This window comes from Rana temporaria, chromosome 2 (assembly GCF_905171775.1).
Source record: "Rana temporaria chromosome 2, aRanTem1.1, whole genome shotgun sequence".
In the NCBI taxonomy this organism is placed as follows: domain Eukaryota; kingdom Metazoa; phylum Chordata; class Amphibia; order Anura; family Ranidae; genus Rana; species Rana temporaria.
Window position 1 is genome coordinate 285,694,334 of NC_053490.1, and position 21,559 is coordinate 285,715,892.

At 44.8% G+C, this 21,559-nt stretch overlaps 1 protein-coding gene across 2 annotated transcripts in view; it reads left to right on the forward strand.

Annotated features, from left to right (window-relative positions):
* The first annotated feature begins 12,375 nt into the window (after nucleotides 1-12,375).
* LOC120926886 (cytochrome P450 4F22) overlaps nucleotides 12,376-21,559 on the forward strand; it is a 91,291-nt gene continuing 82,107 nt past the window's right edge. For both annotated transcript variants that reach the window (XM_040337179.1, XM_040337180.1), the window contains exon 1: nucleotides 12,376-12,478. The gene's annotated coding sequence lies outside the window, so the exon portion shown is untranslated. The remainder of the gene's footprint in view (nucleotides 12,479-21,559) is intronic.

The window sequence follows — 21,559 nt, forward strand, 5'->3', positions numbered from 1 at the left end:
GCGCTCTCTCGTACCTTCCTCTTTTCTGCGGCCAGCCAGGTTACATGCTCGGATAAGGGGTCTGGTGTGGATTTTTGGGGAAACTCCACGCCATTTTTTTAAAAAATTTGGGGTGGAGTTCCCCTTAAAATCCACACCAGGATCTGAAGGGTCTGGTAATTGAATTTGGGGGGACCCCCACGCTTTTTTTTATGAATGATCTCTGAATTGCCGGGAGCCGACATTTCATTATAGCCGCAAGTCATTTTTAAATTACTTTTTTTTCTTCAGAAATTACACTTTGTGCAGAGACAGTTCTAAGTACGGGACACATGCGCTATTTCACAGGCATACTTTACACCCCCCCCCCTCTAGGTACGAAATTTAAAGGAAAATTTCACTTTTATTGTTTCACTTTAAGCATTATTAAATTCACTGCTCCCGAAAAAAACGTCCGTTTTTAAAACTTTTTTTAGCATTGATACATGTCCCCTGGGGCAGGACCCAGGTCCCCAAACACTTTTTAGGACAATAACTTGCATATTAGCCTTTAATATTAGCACTTTCGATTTCAAACGTTCGAGTCCTATAGACTTTAATGGGGTTCTAAAGTTCACACGAACATTTGGTGTGTTCGCAGGTTCTAGTGCGAACCAAACAGGGGGGTGTTCGACTCATCCCTACCTACAACCTATGGCTCCTGAGATAAGGGGCTCCTTGTGCAGCCTGTCAGAAGCTACATACAAAGTGGCCAGTTTAAATACAAACTGGCACACTCTGTTTTCAGCAGACTGAGAGGATGAGCTCACAATGCCTCTCCTCACTTCTTTTTAGACTCACTGAGCGGACAGCTTGGAGTCTTGGACCAATTGGCCCAAGTTGTCCAATAAAAATGCTGCAGTGGAGGCACGCCTCTCATTGCAGTATCATAGAAAGGGGTATGTGTCTAAATGACACATGCTCCCTTCCAGCTCAGCCCTCTTTACTGCAAGAAAAAAACATGGGTTAAAGGGTATAAGGTTTACCCACAATTCCATGTTTTTCCCACACAGTTAAGAGGGAGAATGAGAATATGCTGCTTTGAAAAAGGTTGCACCTTTCCATAAGACGCGCCTAGGTTTTAGAGGCGGAGAACAAGAAAAAAAATATTCTGAACCAAATGGTTGCAGGTCCTGCTGGGAGCTGGCTGCATATCTGTGGGTCCTGCTGGCCTGTAGGTCCTGCTCGGAGTTGGCCATGGCCTGTGGGCCACATGCCATAGCCAGCTCCTGGCAGAACCTACAGGCTAGTGGCCTTTAAGACACACAGGCCAGCCGGACCCACAGACCATGGCCAGCTCCCAGCAGGACCCACAGTGTTGAGGGCTATTTTGAGTTTACTGGGCAGACACTGGGGCAGATTAAATGGGGTGCATGGGGGGGTAGATGGGATGTGGGGGTTAGCTGGCCCTGGGGGTGTCAGAGTCTTTCACCTCAGTGATGGCAGCTGCTAGTGCCAGGTCCTCACACGGCCTCCTCCAGTCCTGGGGGGGGGAGTGATGCTCCTGTCCTGGGGTCAAGCAAAGTTGCAGCTCAAGCCAGTCATGTTGATCCCAAGTCCCAACTCCCTGGGAGTTGTAGTTCCCTGGCTGTGCTGCGCTTCTTCTCCACCCACCAGGAGCTTAAAGTATTATAGCTCTCTTCTGAACGGTTCCTGTTATCAGCCTGAGAACTCCTGAATTTTTTTTTACTTTTTAGGCAAAAGCAGCCAGAATCTTTTGTCAAAAGAGGTTGCTAAAATAGATTAGCAGAGAGCAGCTCCTATTACAAAACAGCTCTGAGAGTCTCTGCCTATGAGGAGAGGGTGTGTGTGCCTTTCCTCCAATCAGCAATTTTAGCTATCTTGGCTGTATGTCCAGACATCCTGTTAACCAGGAAGAGAAAATCTCCTAACAAAATCTGAACTTTCTAAACAGTATATAAATGTGAAGACAGCAGATATACATATAGGGCCAGATCCACAAAAACCTGGTGCAACTTAAAAAATCCCATTTAAGTTACACTGCCTTAAAATTTCTACCTAAGTGCCCGATCCACAAAGCACTTACCTAGAAATTTCAGGCTGTGTAACTTAAATCCGGCCGGCGCAAGGCGTTCCTATTCAAATGGGGCGAGTCCCATTTAAATGAGGCGCGCTCCCGTGCCGGCCGAACTGCGCATGCGCAAAGTTACGTTATGCCGAGTTTTGTGGATCGCGCCGGCTTAAAAAAGTTGCGTCGGGAAAAAAAAAAAAATTTGACAGCGTCGCTCGGCATGCATTCCTGAGGGAGAACTCCATGCCAATTTTCAAAGAAAAAACCGGCATGGGTTCCCCCCCCAGGAGCATACCAGGCCCTTAGGTCTGGTATGGGTTGTAAGGAGACCCCCCCTACGCCAAAAAATCGACGTAGGGGGTCCCCCTACAATCCATACCAGACCCGTATCCAAGGCACGCTACCCGGCCGGTCAGGAAAGGGAGTGGGGACGAGCGAGCGCCCCCCCCCCCCTCCTGAGCCGTACCAGGCCGCATGCCCTCAACATGGGGGGTTGGTTGCTCTGGGGCAGGGGGGCGCACTGCGGGCCCCCCCACCCCAGAGCACCCTGTCCCCATGTTGATGAGGACAGGACCTCTTCCCGACAACCCTTGCCGTTGGTTGTCGGGGTCTGCGGGCGGGGGGCTTATCGGAATCTGGGAGTGCCCTCAAATAAGGGGGCCCCCAGATACCGGCCCCCCACCCTAAGTGAATGGATATGGGGTACATCGTACCCCTACCCATTCACCTGGAGGCAAAAAGTTAAAGTTATTAAACACACAACACAAGGGTTTTTAAAATAATTTATTAGTCTGCTCCGGAGGCCCCCCCTGTCTTCTTTATTAGCTCTAATACCAGGGGGGGCTTCTTCTTCCGCTCTCCGGGGGTCTTCTCCTCTCTCCGGGGGGGGCTTCTTCTTCCGCTCTCCGGGGGGGTCTTCTCCGCTCTCCGGGGGTCTTCTTCTATCTTCGCCGCTCTCCGCTGTTGACTCGGCGCACCCCGGTTCTTCTGCAGCTGTCCGGTGCCTTCTTCTTCAGCGCTGGCTGCCTGCTATCTTCGTGTGTTAGCTCAATTACTAACAGGCAGCCAGCGCGGTCTTCTGTGACGTCACCTTCTTCTCTTCTGTTCTTCTCCCCTCTTCCGATGTTGACACGTCGCCTCTTGTCACTGCAATGATGGAAGCGCGCCTTGCATCCCATTTATATAGGCCTCACCGTCCCATCGTGCTCCGGCAGGTACCCACGTGGTGGGTGCCTACCCACGTGCACCCACCACGTGGGTACCTACCGGAGCATGATCGGAGCATGATGGATTGTAGGGGGACCCCCTACGTCGATTTTTCGGCGTAGGGGGGGGGTCTCCTTACAACACATACCAGACCTAAGGGCCTGGTATGCTCCTGGGGGGGAACCCATGCCGGTTTTGATTTTACAAATTGGCATGGAGTTCGCCCTCAGGAATGCATACCAAATGCCGTCGCTTGAATGGGCTTTTACATGGTGTTACTAACTTTACACTTTGTAACACCAGCCCTAGTTTTACACTTGCAAACTAAAACTTACGGCGAAAAAACGAAGCTGAAAAGCTTTGTGGATCGCCCTAAGTGCTAATTTGCATACTAGAAGCGGCATTTCGACTCGAAATGCCCCCAGCGGCGGATGCGGTACTGCATCCTAAGATTCGGCAGTGTAATTCAATTACACATGCCGGATCTTCTGCCTAACTTTGGAAAACTGCTTCTGTGGATCAGTTCCAAAGTTAGGACAAGGGATACGATGGAGTAATAGCAGTTACTCCGTCGTATCTCTTTTGTGGATCTGGCCCATAAAACCTGTGTAGGGAGATTTAGTTCATCTCTGTGTTTCATCTGAGGCTGTTTACTTCACTGGGTGTATGGAGGGTTTACATCCGCTTTAAGCGTGCATGGATCGGACTACAATGCCCAGAATGCAACAGCATCAGCATGCGACAGCTAGTTGGCAGCCGGCCATCGCAGCTGTGCCCCTGGCCCTACTATTCTAACAATATTCGCTCCATAAGACGCAATTTTTTGGGGAGGAAAGGGTGTGTCTTATGGAGCGAAAAATACGGTAATAATTTATTGTTTATCTATTTACTGTGAAATTACTGGTTGGAAGTTAAAACTTCAAACGTCAGTAATTTGTCCATTTATATGTGTAAAGATTACTAACGCGCTGATGTGAATAAAGGTGAACCAAAAAAATTTATGTAAACCAAAAAAATAAAGATAATTAATGGTGATTGCTGCTAATATTGTGTAGTGTGCTGATGTCACAAAAAATAAATGAATAAGGGGCGCATACTAGCTCATTATGAAATACTTACCTTGAACGAAGCCCCCGTATCGGAGCCCGATCCACGCCGAGGAAGCTGACATCTTGCGCTCGGCGTGTCTTCCAGGTTCCGGGCTCCGGCACTGTGAGTGGCCGGATCCGCGATGATGTCACTCCTGCACATGCACACGGAAGTTTTCTCCCCCCCCGGCAAGGTCAAGCAGCATCCACTGGACCTTCAGCCGGGCATTCAAAACGCATGCACCGTTGATTTCAGCGGCTGCATGCAAAGGGAATATCTCCTAAACCGTACAGGTTTAGGAGATATTTGGCCAGATTCAGAAAGAGTTACGCCGGCGTATCAGTAGATACGCCGACGTAACTCTGAATCTGTGCCGTCGTAAGTTTAAGTGTATTCTCAAACTGAGATACACTTAAGCCTAGCTAAGATACGACAGCCTGCGCCAACGTATCTTAGGGTGCAATATTTAGGCTGGCCGCTAGGTGGCGCTTCTGTTGAGTTCGGCGTAGAATATGTAAATGACTAGATACGCCTATTCACGAACGTACGTGCGCCCGTCGCAGTAAAGATACGCCGTTTACGTAAGGTGTTTTCAGGCGTAAAGTTATTCCATCAAATAGCTGGACTAGTCAATGTTAAGTATGGCCGTCCTTCCCGTGTCGAAATTTGAAAATTTTACGTACTTTGCGTATGTCGTCCGTGAATAGGGCTGGACGTAATTTACGTTCACGTCGAAACCAATACGTCCTTGCGGCGTACTTTGGAGCAATGCACACTGGGATATGTACACGGACGGTGCATGCGCCGTTCGTAAAAAACGTCAATCACGTCGGGTCACCCTCCATTAACATAAAACACCCCCCCTCATCCTAATTTGAATTAGGCGCGCTTACGCCGGCTCCATTTGCGCTACGCCGCCGTAAGTTAGGAGGCAAGTACTTTGTGAATACAGTACTTGCCTCTCTGACTTACGGGGGCGTAGCATAAATACGATACGCAGCGCCGCCGTAACAATGCGCGCCCCTACCTGAATCCGGCCTATTGATTTTACCTACGGGTAAGCCTTATTATTATTTGGGTATACAAGCACTTTAACACCACAAAATGATACTTGCTTTAGAATTCTCTAAAAGGGGCAATAAGTAGGAGGTGGAACCAAGGGACAGTCCTCAGACGTGGGTAGGGGCGGAGACATAGGTGACTCCGTAGGAGGGAGTACCTGAACCTTCTCTGTGAGAAAAAAAGCCTTGTTTTTCATACTGTATATAGGTAGAGACAATGTGGGAATAAAATGTCAGGTAAACATTACAAGGGTGATTTGTTATGGAAGATTTACTGGCACATTTGCTGGTGACTCTTTCATAAATAGACCCCATAGTGTACTTCTCTCTCTAAATATAATCTTTCTGAATAGAGTTATGACGCTGTTCTGGGAAAGCGCTACTTTCATGACAAGCAAGAAATAATAGTTGCTAAATTATATGTTTTTTACTTTAAATCTAAATGATATATAACAATAACATATAATTATGTATAACTTCTCTGACGGCATTATAATTACAGATCTTACATCACTCTTTATTGCAAAAGTATTTCAACAGACATTTGGCGCTAACTTCCTGTAAAAAAAGGAAGACATTGTGAAACTGGTCTGCTTAATTGTACATGCAGAACTTTTGTAATTGCATTTAAATATAGTCCTTTCTTCACCACTCCTGTCATATGTACCCTCTTTACAGTATATTGTAAAAAAGGCTCTAATATAGTGATTTTTTGGGGGGAAAATAGGGAAGTGGTGCATCCCGAACAACTGATCCTCTTATAAATAAATCTGTATATTCCAAAAAACCCTTATGGCCTGTACACATGATCGGTTCATCCGATGAAAACGGTCTGATGGATTTTTTCATCAGATATCCGATGAAGCTGACTGATGATCAGTCGTGCCTACACACCATCAGTTAAAAAAACGATCGTGTCAGAACGCGGTGACGTAAAACACAACAACGTGCTGAGAAAAATGAAGTTCAATGCTTCCAAGCATGCGTCGACTTGATTCTGAGCATGCGTGGATTTTTAACCGACGTGTCCACAGACGATCGTTTTTTTAACCATCAGATCATTTTAAAACAAGTTCCTAGTTTTTTCACTGATGGATAAAAAACCGATGGGGCCCACACACGATAGGTTCGTCTGATGAAAACGGTCCATCAGACCGTTTTCATCAGACGAACCGATCGTGTGTATGCGGCATTACAGTACATATCAAATGCAAAGCAGATACCAGAATTTTACAGTTTAAATAAAAAATGTAATTAATGTTTCTATGTCGATTTTTATTAACCACTTAAGCCCCGGACCATTTTGTTGCTAAAGAACCTGGCCCCTTTTTGCGATTCAGAACTGCGTCGCTTTAACTGATAATTGCGCGGTCGTGCAACATGGCTCCAAAAAAAAATTGACGTCCTTTTTTTCCCACAAATATAGCTTTCTTTTGGTGGTATTTGATCACCTCTGCCGTTTTTATTTGTTTCGCTATAAACAAAAATAGAGCGACAATTTTGAAAAAAATTCAATATTTTTTATTTTTTGCTATAATAAATATCCCCCAAAAAATATATATTAAAAAAATGTTTTCCTGAGTTTAGGCCAATACATATTCTTCTACATATTTTTGGTAAAAAAATCGCAATAAGCGTTTATTGATTGGTTTGCGCAAAAGTTATAGCGTCTACAAAAAAGTTAATAGTTTTATGGCATTTTTATTATTTTTAATAGTAATGGCGGCGATCAGTGATTTTTATTGTGACTGCAACATTATGGCGGACACATCGGACTCTTTTGACACTATTTTGGGACCATTGTAATTTTTACAGCGATCAGTGCTATACAAATGCACTGATTACTGTGAAAATTACACTGGCAGTGAAGGGGTTAACCTGTAGGGTGCACTTAAGGGGTGAAGTGTGCCCTAAGGGAGTGATTCTTACTGTGTGGGGGCCTGGCTTGGCGTGTGACATCACTGATCGTCGTTCCCTATGACAGGGAACAGACGATCAGTGACAGTCTGACTAGGAAGCACGGGGAGAGGTTTGTTTACACTTACCTATCCCCGTTCTTCAGCTCTTAGACCCAATCACGGGAAACTGGTGGCGATCGGGTCCTGCGGGCGCGGTCACGGAGTACCCGACCCGGTCGCGAGCGCGCCGATGGCGGCACACGCGTGACCCACGGCTGTGCATATTAAAGGGGACATACCTGTACGCCAATATGCGCAGCCATGCCATTCTGCCGACATACATCGGCGTGCGGCGGTCGGCAATCGGTTAAAGTGTGATTGTTTTATAGTTTTGGAAAGAGTGAAGAAGAATTAGAACACCTGTCCGTTTTTATTGCTGTCTGTGCCCTCATTAGGGAGATTCACTCCTATTATTAATCCTGTTTACCATTCTCATCGAAAGTAAAAGAATATACCACATTTTTGGCTGACATCAAGATAAATCTTCCAATGGGGACACTAGTTCTGGTGACCCTGGTGAAACCTCAGGATTCTCTTACTTGGGAGGAGTTTCCTCTCACTTTCTGTTTTGTCTATGGGACAGGAGGTGAAGGGAAATCTCCCCTATGGGACACAGATGGCAAAAAAAATTAAAAAAATAAACTGAAATGGGTTATAATTCTCCCTGAGTAAGTTAGTGTCTGTTTGGTCGTCGCAATATCACAGTCACCCTATAAGTTGCTGATTGCCAACATTACTAGTATAAAAATAAATAAATAAAAATTCGAGTGTATATCTCGTAGTTTGTAGTTGCTTAAATTTCTGCATAAACCAATCAATATACGCTTATTGGATCTTTTTTTTATTAAAAACATGTAGCAGAATACATATTGGCCTCAATTTATGCAAACATTTGGGGCCAAATCCTCAAAAAAGCTGCCTAACTTAACTTTCAGCAGTTAAGTTACACAGGCGTTAAATTTCTACCTAAGTGCCCGATCCACAAAGCACTTACCTAGAAATTACACGCCGTGTAACTTAAGTGCCTCCGTCGCAAGGTGGTCGTCTGATCGAGGGGGCGATTCCTATTCAAATGAGGCGCGCTCCCGCGCCGGACGTTCGGCGCATGCGTGTGACGTCATTTTTCCCGACGTGCATCGCGCAAACGTAATTTACGCCGGGCTTTGTGGATCGCGACGGGACAATAAAGTTGCGTCGGGTAAAAAAAAAAATACGCGCTGGGAAAAAAAATTCGAAATTTAAAAAAAAACGCGGCGATCGAAAAAAAGGTTTGTTTTTACAAGGTCTAAACAGTTTAGGCCTTGTAAAAGCATCCCTAATTTTACGCATGCAAAACGTAACTTACGCAGAAAACACAAAGCTAAAAAGCTTTGTGGATCTGCCTAAGTACTCATTTGCATACGCAAAGCGGCATTTCGACTCGAAATGCCCCCAGCGGCGGATGTGGTACTGCATCCTAAGATCCGACAGTGTAAGTCTATTACAGATGTCGGATCTTCTGACTATCTTTGGAAAAATCCTTCTGAGGATCGTTTCCAAAGATAGCCACAGGGATAAGCAGGCTGAACAGCAGTTCCGCCTGCGTATCTCCTTTGAAGATTTGGCCCTTGATTTTTACATTTTTCAATGGATGTGTTTTATAGCAGAAAGTAAAAAATGTTGTTTTGTTTTTCAAAATCGTCGCTCTGTTTCTATTTATAGCGGGAAAAAAGAAAAATCACGCAGAGGTGATAAAATACCACCAAAAGAAAGCTCTATTTGAAAATGACATACATTTTATTTGGGTACAATGTCGCATGACCACTATATTTTCAGTTAAAATAATGCAGTGCAAAAAGTGGCCTGGTCATGAAGGGGGGTAAATCTTTTGGAGGTCAAGTGGTTAAAACTTCTCATTCAATTGAAGATGAAAAAAGTGGGCCCAGAAAAGTAATTGATCTTTAGTGTGTAAAATACTGGCCTGTAGTTTTTAAAATGTGGGTACTTTCACACTGGGGCGGGGGTCTGTTAGCGACGCTGTTCGACCGACAGCAGGGCGCTTTTAACCCTCGCTACCGGCCCAAGAAAGGGTTAAAGGCTCCCGTGTTGCTTTTTCATCTTTTACAGGAGGTGAGCAAGCAATTTATCTGATAGAAGATTGACACATTGAGCTAGATTCACGTAGCTCGGCGTATATTTTGGCCGGCGTAGCGCATCTCATATGCGCTATGCCAACGTAAAATAGGGCGCCCAGACCAGTATTCACAAAGATCTGTACGTTGCGCCGGCGTAGTGTAAATAGGCAGGCGTAAGCCCGCCTAATTTAAATGTGGATGGTAGTGGGCGTGTTGTATTCAAATTAGCCGTGACCCCATGTAAATGTTTTCACGAACGAACGGCGCATGCGCGCGCATGCTCAAAGTCACGTCGCATATACTCCCTAAGAAACGTTGGCTCAATGCTTTCAACGTGAACGTAACCTACGAACAGCCCCATTCACGTACCACTTACGTAAACAACGTAAAATTCGACGGCTGTTCTGACGTCCAGACCTTAACATTGGCTGCGCCTCATATAGCACAGATTACTTTACCCTGGACGTAAGCCTTACATAAACGGTGTAGCGGGCGCAAGTACGTTTGTGAATCGGCGTATCTAGGTCATTTACATATTCTACGCGTAAATCTACGGAATCGCCCCTAGCGGCCAGCGTAAATATGCACCCTAGATACGACGACGTACTAACACTTACGTCGGTCGGATGAAGCTGTAATTCAGGCGTATCTAGCTCCCAGAATGGCACGCATAGATACGACGCCGCATCTTTCTACTTACGCGGCGTTTCTATAGATACGCCAACGTAAATCAATGCTAAATCTAGCTCATTGTTTTTCTTACACTGGTTACGGACAGTGCCGATCCTGACCTCCCTGGGGCCCTAAACAAAAAGACATGGCACATTAAAAAAGAGAAGCGGGGGCGCTGACGACAGTGACATGTCACATTAAAAAAAGTTGAGAAGCGGGGGGAGGGGGTGTTCTGCTGTCGGAAATGACATCTTACATTAAATTGAGAAGCGGGGGGTGCTGACTTCTTACCTCTTCTCCCATGCAGCCAGCGAGTTGAGAAGCGGGGTGAGGGGGCGAAAATGACTTCTCACCAGGCGGGTCCTCTAGTAATTTGGGGGGCCCTTCGCAGCTTTGCGGGGCCCTAAGCGCCTTGCATAGTGAGCCTATAGGGCGGATCAGCCCTGGTTACGGGATACACTGTTGAACTTTTTCACAGAGGAATTTGTTTACAGAGGCATTTATTGATATATTTTATTTGCTTTGATTCAATGTTGGTCTGTATGTACATTGATTTATATATTTTTTTTATTTCTATTGAGGTGTTGTGAAATCACTTTTCCAGTGGATCGGATGAAAGGTTTAGCACTGGGAAACACTTTTTGATAAAAAGTGCATTTTATATACAATTATAAAGATTAGATCAAAATGAGGGACAAATGAGGAGGAAAGAGGGACAGAGGGACTTTGTTCCAAATCAGGGACAGTCCCTCGAAATCAGGGACAGTTGGGGAGCTATGTGTATGTAAAGGACATGTTCCTGACACAGCCCAGGTTACACAAACCACAAAAATCGAATATACAACAAATGATTGGCTAAACCACACAAGTGCTTTTTTGTACCGCGATTTTTCCTTTGTATTGGCTTTTCAAAATAACAAATGTAGAAGCTGGAGAAAGACTTTAGTGCAGAATAATACTTTTGGTAGTAAAACTGTACAATTTGTATAGAGATGTACACATCAGACCAAAAAAGAGGGACAACTGAGGTTGCGCCAGGGACAGAGGGATTTGGTCTCTCCAAATGAGGGACAGTTGGGCGCTATGGTGTATACAATGTGGTGTATAGTACTAGAGAACTTTAGTAAACCCCTGAGTCTGTAGAGAGGACGGAACCACGCCGAGTCCTTCAGAATCTGGAAACACAGGCCCGGATTCTCAGAGGACTTACGACGGCGTAGCGCCATGTACGCCGTCGTAAGTCCGAATCCGAGCCGTCGTATCTATGCGCCTGATTCTTAGAATCAGTTACGCATAGATTTCTATTACATCCGACTGCATTTTTACGCTGGCCACTAGGGGCGTGTAAGCTGATTTATGCGTCAAAATATGTAAATTAGCTAGATACGCGAATTCCTGAACATACGCGCGGCCGAAGCAGAAAAAATACGCCGTTTACGTTAGACTTTTCCCGGCATAATGTTGCCCCTGCTATATGAGGCATTACTGCGGCGTACCAATGTTAAGTATGGCCGTCGTTCCCACATCGAAATTTGAAAAAGTTACGTCGTTTGCGTAAGTCGTCCGTGAATGTGGCTGGACGTCATTTACATTCACGTCGAAACCAATGACGTCCTTGCAGCGTACTTTGGAGCAATGCACACTGGGAAATTCCATGGACGGCACATGTGCCATTCGGGAGAAACGTCAATCAAGTCGGGTCACAGTACATTTACATAAAACACGCCCCCCCTGATCCAAATTTTACGCCGGCCGATTTACGCTACGCCGCCGCAACTTACGGAGCAAGTGCTTTGAGAATACAGCACTTGCCCGTCTAAGTTGCGGAGGCGTAACGTAAATCGGATACGTTACGCCCGCACAAAATTACGCCGCTGGACGAGAATCTGGTCCACAAGCTCAGTTCCTATGCCAGCTTAGAGACTTATAAACACATGCAATGCTCAATTAATTATTTTTGACGAAAGGTAGAAGATGGAGAGTGAAACAAGCTATATTTATATTGGTGATGCATTTGTGTTAATTATATTAACCATATTATTATTATTATTATTGTTATGCTATGTTTCCATTAAAAGGATTTGTTTTCATTTCACAGCTTTATGCTTGACTCCATTAATACAGAATTTCAATGTAGAAGAGTGTACTTTTAGTATGTCAACACTAGATGGTTTCAAAATGTTACAAGCAGCTTATTGGTCAGAGAGGAGCATGCTCAGCTCATCTTTGTGACAGACTAGACAAGGAAGTGTTCTGCTTGTATATTGTCACTTGGCTCATAGAACTGCTGTGTACTTTATCTCGTCCTCTGGTTCTTCTGCATAGGAGGTAAGAATCTCTTTTCCTCTCTAACAGTCACATTATGCCCAGAAAGATGTATGGTAACAGGAGGAGTGTATTGTGTTTTTGTTGGCAGTATTACAGTGTTATGAAAGGTGCAATATATAAAATAGTTGAACTGCTGTGACATAGCAAATCTGCTGTATTTTTAATTCTATTAAGGTATCATTTGTGACAAACCTTAATAAACAAATTACTTTATCAGGATGTCTTTTATTTTCTCTTTAAGAGTTATCTGTTAATGAGACAATAGTTAAAGCCCCAGTGCCCTGCAGCCTGGGGGGGGGGGGCACATGTGGCCCTTTGGCACTCTATACAGACACTATTATATGTTTCCCTAAAGCCCTGTTATAGCAGTCATTTCTAGCAGTCTTATGTAATATGGATCCAGTGTATCCTGAAGCATGTTCCCAGTCTCCAACAACTCCTATAGCATGTTCACATTCTCTGACCATCTCTTGTATCCTGTCAACAGTCTCTGACCATCTTTTGTACCATGTCCACAGTCTCTGCCCATCTCTTGTACTATGTCTACAGTCTCTGACCATCTCTTGTACTATATCTGCAGTCTCTGACCATCTCTTGTACTATGTCTGCAGTCTCTGACCATCTCTTGTATCATGTCCTTAGTCTCTGACAATCTCTTGTACCATATCTGCAGTCTCTGACCACCTCTTGTATCATGTCTGCAGTCTCTGACCATCTCATGTACCATGTCCGCAGTCTCTGACCATCTCTTGTATCATGTCTGCAGTCTCTGACCATCTCATGTGCCATGTATGCAGTCTCTGACCATCTATTGTACATTTCCACAGTCTCCATCTCTTGTATCATGCCCACAGTCTCTGACTACCTTTTGTATTATGTTCACACTCTCTGACCATCTATTGTACCATTTCCACAGTCTCTGACCATCTCTTGTGCCATGTTCGCAGTTTCTTACCATCTCTTGTGCCTTGTCCACAGTCTCTGGCCAACTCTTGTATTATGTCTGCAATCTCTGACCATCTCTTGCATCATGTCTGCAGTCTCTGACCAACTCCTGTATTATGTCTGCAGTCTCTGATCATCTCTTTTACCATGTCCGCAGTCCCTTACTATCCGTTTGATCCTTTTTTCTAACTTCATGAACAGCGATCAGGTTGTTATATACTGAAACCAGGGCTTTTTTTCTCAAACAATAGGTGCTGGAACTCAACCACGAACCCCCCAAAACCTCTGCCCCCACACACACCTCACAAACAGTAGGAGGGTCTTAAAGGGGCATTAAATACCAGTATTGCATTACATACAGAGTGTAGAGTTCAAGGGGGATGCACACAGAGTACAGACCTGAAAAAAAAGCCCTGACTGAAACCCATATCAAATCTCTAACTAATCTCTTAAAGTGCCATGTGCATAAATCAAAACAGCTTGTGCGCAAACAAAAGATTTTAAAGTGCTCAGAAAGTTTAAACTTTTACATATAAAGTGCTACACCAAAAACGAATGTGCAAAAAGTCCAGTATTGTATTGTGCCTTATAAAATTATTAGTAAATTGCTCAACCAAGTGACCACAATTTTCACATCCTTCACTTCCTCTGTAATCACCATCACATTGTCCACACTAGTAAACATGTTCCTCCTCACCCCTCAGGTTCACACCATGAACTGCATGTTTACATGCGATTAAGTGTGGAGTGTTTTGAGCCCATTCATTTTGAATGGGCTCAAATCGCACCAAAGACGCGCCTGCAACAATTTTGGCACCGCACTGTATTCAGATCGCATGGTCATTTTGTAGCATGCAATTCGGTGTGGGCATTGCTGTGTGTGTGTGACCTGTGTTTGAGGTGTCAGTATAATTGCACTGTCATCCGCTGTGGATCTCAAGGTCAGTGCGATTGGAATGCAGTGTTGGAAACGCTTACAGATCGTGGCACTTCTCTCATCGCATTAGTTTGAACCTAGCCTCAAAGTTCTCACTCATCGGAATTATCTTATACTATTATTCAAATAAGTGGCCCAAACTTGTATTAGCAGAACCAGTTTTCCCTGAATTTTTCTCTAAACAACACAGGAACCGGATTGTGTGACCCCCCAGTGGCCTTGTCAATGCACACCAAACGCTCAGGATTCAAAGAGAACACAAACCAGAAACATTCTAATTGCATAACTCTTTATCAGTCATGTTGTCAAATAAAAACACATAAAATTGCACTTGCTTTAAAAAAAATCCAAGCCAGTACTCATAAAAACAGCCAGCCGAATCCTCTCTACTCAGCGTCGCTGCACCACACCTTGTAAGTCTCCCCCTGCTGTTTTCTGCTGTGATTGTAAACTGTGTGAGTCTGTCAGCAGGTCCCACACCATGATTAATGGTCGGAACCTGCTGATTGGCTGTTTCCAATCACAGCCCCGAGCCCCATGTTGTGCACACAGGGCTAGGTACAGAAGGAACAATCTCTTATCCCTGCAAAGCATGTATCCTGTTCACAGTCTCTGAACATATCCTGTATCCGAAGTCTCTGACCATCTCTTATATCATTTCTGCAGTTTCTGACTGCAGACATGACTTGATCACCACCTGAAGTTTCCCGATTCTCACCCGTGCCCGTTTGGTGAGAATATTGCTCCTGTACTTGCTTCAGTTACTCACTGTGGTCCCTGGTAAAGGCAATCAGTTCCTTTGTGGCGACAGCTTCCCTTCTACCTCTGACTACGGCAGGTTCTATGACCGGCAGAACATCACTTTTGGTTGGAATGCAAGCCGCAGTCCCAACCCTGCGCTGCCTTTTTACTTCTGGATAGGCCCTCACACATCCTGGCAGTCTGATGCCCCCAGGATAGGCCCAATCTCTGGCCTAGCAGCCCGGGGCAAACAACACACATCCACCCAGATGGCAGTCCGGGTGGCACACAAGAACCTGGATCACATGACCTCACCCAAATATATAGGCTCTCCCAGCAGGCCAAGGGATCCAACAAAATCCCTGCCCATTGGCTGAGATACCCCATATACTCATAACCTGACCTTGAGTTGTCCTTCTCAATCTAATACCTCCAAGTGCCTGGTCACCTGGAGGAAGAAGAGGAAAATGCAACCAGGCCAAACGTCACCACTTAAACAGGCTCTAAGCACAAGTGTACATGTCAAATTTTGGCCTGTCAAGGCATTTTTAAACTACCTAAACTGGTGACTGTTGACCAGGTAGATGCAGGCCTTTCTAGGACAAGACATGAGTGTACTGTAATTAGGACAGATGTAGCGCCCTGGGGTTTAGTCAGGGAGCTCCACACCAAATTCCTTGTTAGGAAGTGGCTACTGTAGTTAATTACTAGGGATCCATTGACTTCTCCCTAGTAATTAACTACAGTAGCCACTTCCTGACAAGGAATTTGTTGTGGAGCTCCCTGACTAAACCCCAGGGCGCTACATCTGTCCTAATTACAGTACACTCATGTCTTGTCCTGGAAAGGCCTGCATCTACCTGGTCAACAGTCACCAGTTTAGGTAGTTTAAAAATGCCTTGACAGGCCAAAATTTGACATGTACACTTGTGCTTAGAGCCTGTTTAAGTGGTGACTCCTCTGTTTTGGTGGAAAATTCTCATTCCTCCCACACACTTTTCTCAGCGATACTCTATTAAGAGGGGCTTCCTGCAAAACTAGACAGATACTGTCCCTGTTGATGTTGTCCTGATGTTCAAGGACCCTGTGCATAAATGACTATAAACCCTCCTTAAAGAAATGTTTTCTTTGGCTGGTTCCGGTATGCAACCTGCAATGACCGCCATGTCTGTCTGTCAGATCATGTTCAAGGGCATAGCCGGATACTCCTGGTCTATTCTTGCAAATCCATCCATTTTTGCCAATTGCTTTTCAGTGCATATTCGAAGGCCTCGTACACGCGACCGAGGAACTCGTCGGAAAAGACACATCGTTTTCCTCGACGAGTTCCTTGTTAGGCTTGTCGAGGAACTCGACAAACTTGCTTTGCGTACACGCGGTCAAGACAAAATCTCCTCGTTCTCAAACGAGGTGACGTATAACACATACAATGGCAGGGGAAGTTTGATTCCACTGGCACAACCCTGGGGGCTGCTTTTGCTAATCTCATGTTACTGCGTGTTAAGTAAAAGTTTGGTAAGAGACGATTTGCACGTTTCAGTCTGTTACAGCGTGAAAAATGTGTTATCTACATTACAAATGCTACTATTACTCCCGTCTCATACTTTATTCTGAGCATGCGTGGGTTTCTTAGTATACACACGCTCGAGTTTCTTGTCGAAAACCAGCCCGACGAGGAACACGACAAGGAAATTGAGACTCCTGTCGAGGAAAAAGAGAACTTGTTCTCTTTTTTTCTCGTTGGGTTCCTCGACAGTTTCCTCAATGAAAAACGTACACACGACCGTTTTCCTCGGCAAAAAAGCTCTCCCACCAAGTTTCTTGATGGATTCTGTCGAGTTTCTCGGTCGTGTGTACGAGGCCTTAGGATCCTTTGACTCAATTGTTGGACTTTCATTATTTGGAGCTTCTGCCCATTGTCTTTAGCTACTGTGTCGATGGGTTAGCAGAGCCTTTTCACCAGATTTCCAGAATTAGCCTTCTTTTGGTAAATATGTCAAGGATCCTTTGGTTCAAATGTTGGTCTGTGGAGCTTCCTTGCAGAGTTCAGATGTCTTTTGATACACAACTCCTGCTTAGTGACTCCATGTCAAGGAGTCAAAGCCCAGCTCACAGTTCTGCCACAAGACCTGGACATCTAAGTCCACCAAATCTGGGACTAAGCCTTCTTCACAACAAGGATCACCCCTGTCTGTCAGAGTTGAAAGATGCTTACTGGACTTATTGGACTATCCATCTGGACTCAGGATATTTCTAATGTGTGGGTCCAGAACATTTAACCTTGAAGCTACAAAATGGAATTTCAGTCCATACCTCCAGCACCCTTCAATCTATCAAACTTGCACTCCTATCCATGGAATAGGCAAATATTCATGCTGCCGTAGTGCAGCTACTCTAGTGGGGGTAATTTCCCCACTTCTGGAGATGGAGAGATTGCAAAGGTTCTACTGAAATCTGTTCCTGCCCCAAAGCAAATATGGGTATTCACCCAATTCTAGAGCTAAAAATTCTCAAGAAATTGCTTTAAGTTCAAAAATTCCACATGGAATCTTTCAGCTCAGTCATTGCTTCTCCTCAGCCAGGCAATTGGACATTAACTGGACATTAGGGCTCCATGCATACTGAAGCTCATAAACGGCTGTTTTTGGGAGTTTGGGCGTTTTTTTTTAACGGCCCATGAACTCCCCTCTATGTTATCCTATGTGTCCATGCACACATCGAAGTTTTTTGGACGTTTATCAATAGTGGTGTTTATGGGCTGTTTTCTGAACGCCCTAAAATCGCGCTCAGTAGTCGTTTTTCTGACCACAAAACAACGCTAAAAAAAGGCATGCGCTGATAAACGTTGATTTTTTTTTACATTTTTGATCTACTGAAAAAAAAAATCGCAAAAAAAGCTAACACGGAAAAACGCTAAAAACGCTATTGCAAAAACATGGTATTTTGTCAATGCAATGGACATAAAAGGGATATTAAAGGCAATTGTTTTTTGTTTTTGTTTAAATAACAAGCATGATATACTTACCTGCTCTGTGCAGTGGCTTTGTACAGAGCAGCCCTGGCCCCTCCCTCCTGCCTAGTGCCCCCCTCAGAGCAAGCAACTTACAGTGGGGACACCCAAGCAGGCTTGCTCCTGAGCTGCTGCTCTGCATATTGCACACAGTTGCTCAGCCCCGTCGCTTCTTTCATTTAATTGGCTCACTGGCTGTGATTGACCGCAGTGGGAGTCAATGGCTCCCACTGCTGTCTCAGGTAAAGAGGAGGGAGAGTCTCTGGAGAGCCGAGGCACATCGCTGAATCACGATGGGGCTCAGGTAAGTATTGGGGGGCTGGAGGGCTGTTGCACATAGAAGGTTTTTTACCTTCATGCATAAAATGGATGAAGGTAAAAAAAAAACGTGAGCCTTTAGAACTGCTTTAACGCATATGGATTTTACACACAGTCCTAAATTGTCAGCCAGACAGAAAGTGATGGTAGATCTCTCCAACAAGCCTCAGATAGTAGTAAAAACCTGACAGAATTTCTGATCGTTCCTCACTGTTTCCAAAACTTAGAAAACATTTTTGGCTGGAAATACACCTAAACACATATTCAACTGTATTCTGAAAATAGCGCTAGTGTCCAGTGACCCATAGCAGCCAATCATGAATCAGTTTTCATGAAAGCGGAGTTGCACTTGTTTTTCAGTTTATTAAAAGTCAGCAGCTACAAAAAGTGTAGCCGATGACTCTTAAAGCGGGGGTTCACCCCAAATTTTTTTTTTTTACATTACATCCAGCATACTAAGCATACTAAGGACATTTACTGTATGCAGGTAATTTTTTTTTCTCCGTACATACCGTTATATTGTCATTTTGTCCAGGGCTTCTGGGTTCTGATGACTGCGGGACTGGGCGTTCCTATCCTTGGATTACATGATTGACGGCTTGTGAAACAGTTCCCCTGTCGCACAACGTGCGTCACCAGATTTCCAGAAATAGCCGAGCTGCGAGACGGCACTATACGGCGCCTGCGCCCGCCGTGTAGAGCTGACTGCGCTGGCGCCGTATAGTGCCGACTCGCAGCTCGGCTATTTCCGGAAATCTGGTGACGCGCGTTGTGCGACAGGGGAACTGTTTCACAAGCGGTCAATCATGTAATCCAAGGATAGGAACACCCAGTCCCGCAGTCATTAGAACCCTGAGGCAGGGATAGGAACGCCCAGTCCCGCAGTCATCAGAACCCGGAAGCCCTGGACAAAATCAGAATATAACGGTATGTAAGGAGAAAAAAAAAAAAAAAGACCTGCATACAGTAAATGTCCTTAGTATGCTGGCTTTAATGTTAGAAATTTGTTTTTAGGGTGAACCCCCGCTTTAATAAACAGACACTCATTGTCCCACGGTACAGCGATGCGGCCGCCCAAGGCCTCGCTTCTCTCCCCCTCCTCTCCACGGTGCCGTCATAGCAACTGCGGGCACCCAGATTGATTGAGACTCATTAATTAATTTACCTAATACAATCTCAGGGTTACCCATCCTGCCGTTTGATTCAAATTACTATGGTGAAATATGTGGACCAGACAAAAAGATTCACATCTCACCTCTCTGGCCCCGTACACACAGAATTCAGCCAGAAACTCGGTCGGAGCTGGATTCTGGCGAGAAACTCGGTCGTGTGTACACTTTTCAGCGAGGAACCCGTCGAGGAACTCGTCGGGCCGAAAAGAGAACATGTTCTCTATTTCCTCGTTGTTCAATGAGGAAAGTCGGCCCGCCGAGCTCCTCGGCGGCTTCCACACTGAACTCGACGAGGAACTCGATGTGTTTGGCACGTCGAGTTCCTCGGTCGTGTGTACGGGGCCTCTCAGCTTCTCGGGCCAACAGAAAGGCCAAACCCATTTATTGGTCTTTTATAAACAATATGACATCACACACACAAGCACATTTGATAGGTCAGTCCATACATGGTGGTTTCTTATTATGCGTCCATTTCAGCTCTTCTTCATACTACAAAACAGTTTTCGTTACATAAAAGTTTCTTCCAAAGTCACAAGACACAAATTCCTTCAGTGATTTGTAAAGACAGGATGAGGGGGGAAGGGTGACTTCCTCTTGAAAATTCACACAAGCCTCAAAGAAAAATGTCCAGGAATCCAACATAAAGGAGGGGCCGTAATTAGGAGTGAGGAGGTTCGAACACGTTTGAAACATATTGATAACTTTATTGCCTTCATTTCAAACAGATTTGTAGTCGTAACTTTAAAGCATTATCTGTTTCTTCATGTAAGGATAATAACAGTATTGATCATTCTCATACATACATATGCATATATAAAAAGAAATATGGAAATATAAACCGAGAAACATTTTAGTGGTTCTAATAAAAGAATAAGCTCAACTCATCAAATAGGATTTTTTTCCCCTAATCCACCACAAGATGTGACAGCTTGCGGCTTCATGGCCAGGGGTGCACTGCGCATGCGCGAGTAGTGATGCACTCTCCTAGTGGCTAGGCAATCTTCTGGGACCTGTGAAATGTCCCAGAAGATTGCAGAGAGGGAGGGGTCACCTAGGGGGAGAGGAGGAGTCGCCTAGGAGGGTCAGAAGATGGAAGTGGGACAGGAAGTACCTGTAAAAAACAGGTGACCACCACCCCCAAAAAAAGGGGGCGAGGAGTGCTTAAAGCGGAAGTTCCACTAGTGGGTGGAACTCCGCTTTAATATACCTAAAGTAAAAGATAAACTATGTATTTTGCTAAATAGTTGTGAATACATACACCCTGATAAAAAGCAAATATGATGTGTATATTGCGCTGTAATTAGATCAGGGCTCTATTGATTCGTATAGGGTTCCCAGGCCTTACACTGATCACAATTTGCTCGGTTTATCTGGGACCAGCCAAATATTAATCAGTGCGCCACAATCCCCACTTGGCAGAGGGGGACATATTGGGAATCTTTTCTAGACCAGCAGCTGTAACTGCAATGTCCCGGCAGAAAATAAAAAGGGTGGGGGGGTGATTGCTCCATTCACCTTGTTTGTGTGGATGGTGAAATCTGTAACTATGTTGGTATTGTCAATCTGGCTATGTACTGACAGGTTTAAATCAGTCAGTTTGTGTATTTCAGTGACTGAAATACAAGAACAACAGTGTGTGGCCGCCTCTCTCCTCCTCCCCTCCCGACTGACGTCAGCGGGGGATCTTCGGCCCCACCCACTCTAGTTGTCAGATGGGTAGAGGAGAGAGCTGGCTGATCGGCGCTCTGAAACCAGGTATATACTGCAATGGACATTTATCAAGTGGTACTGATCCCGGTCAGTTACACCCACAAAAATGTCCAAGTAAACAAGTTAGATGCTCTTCTTTTTTTTTTTTTGTTCTGCAATAGTATAATCAGTTTCAGTGCAAGTAGTGTTTAACATTTTTTCTGTAAAGCATAATAGTGCCCCCCCCCCCTAAATAAATAAATAATAAT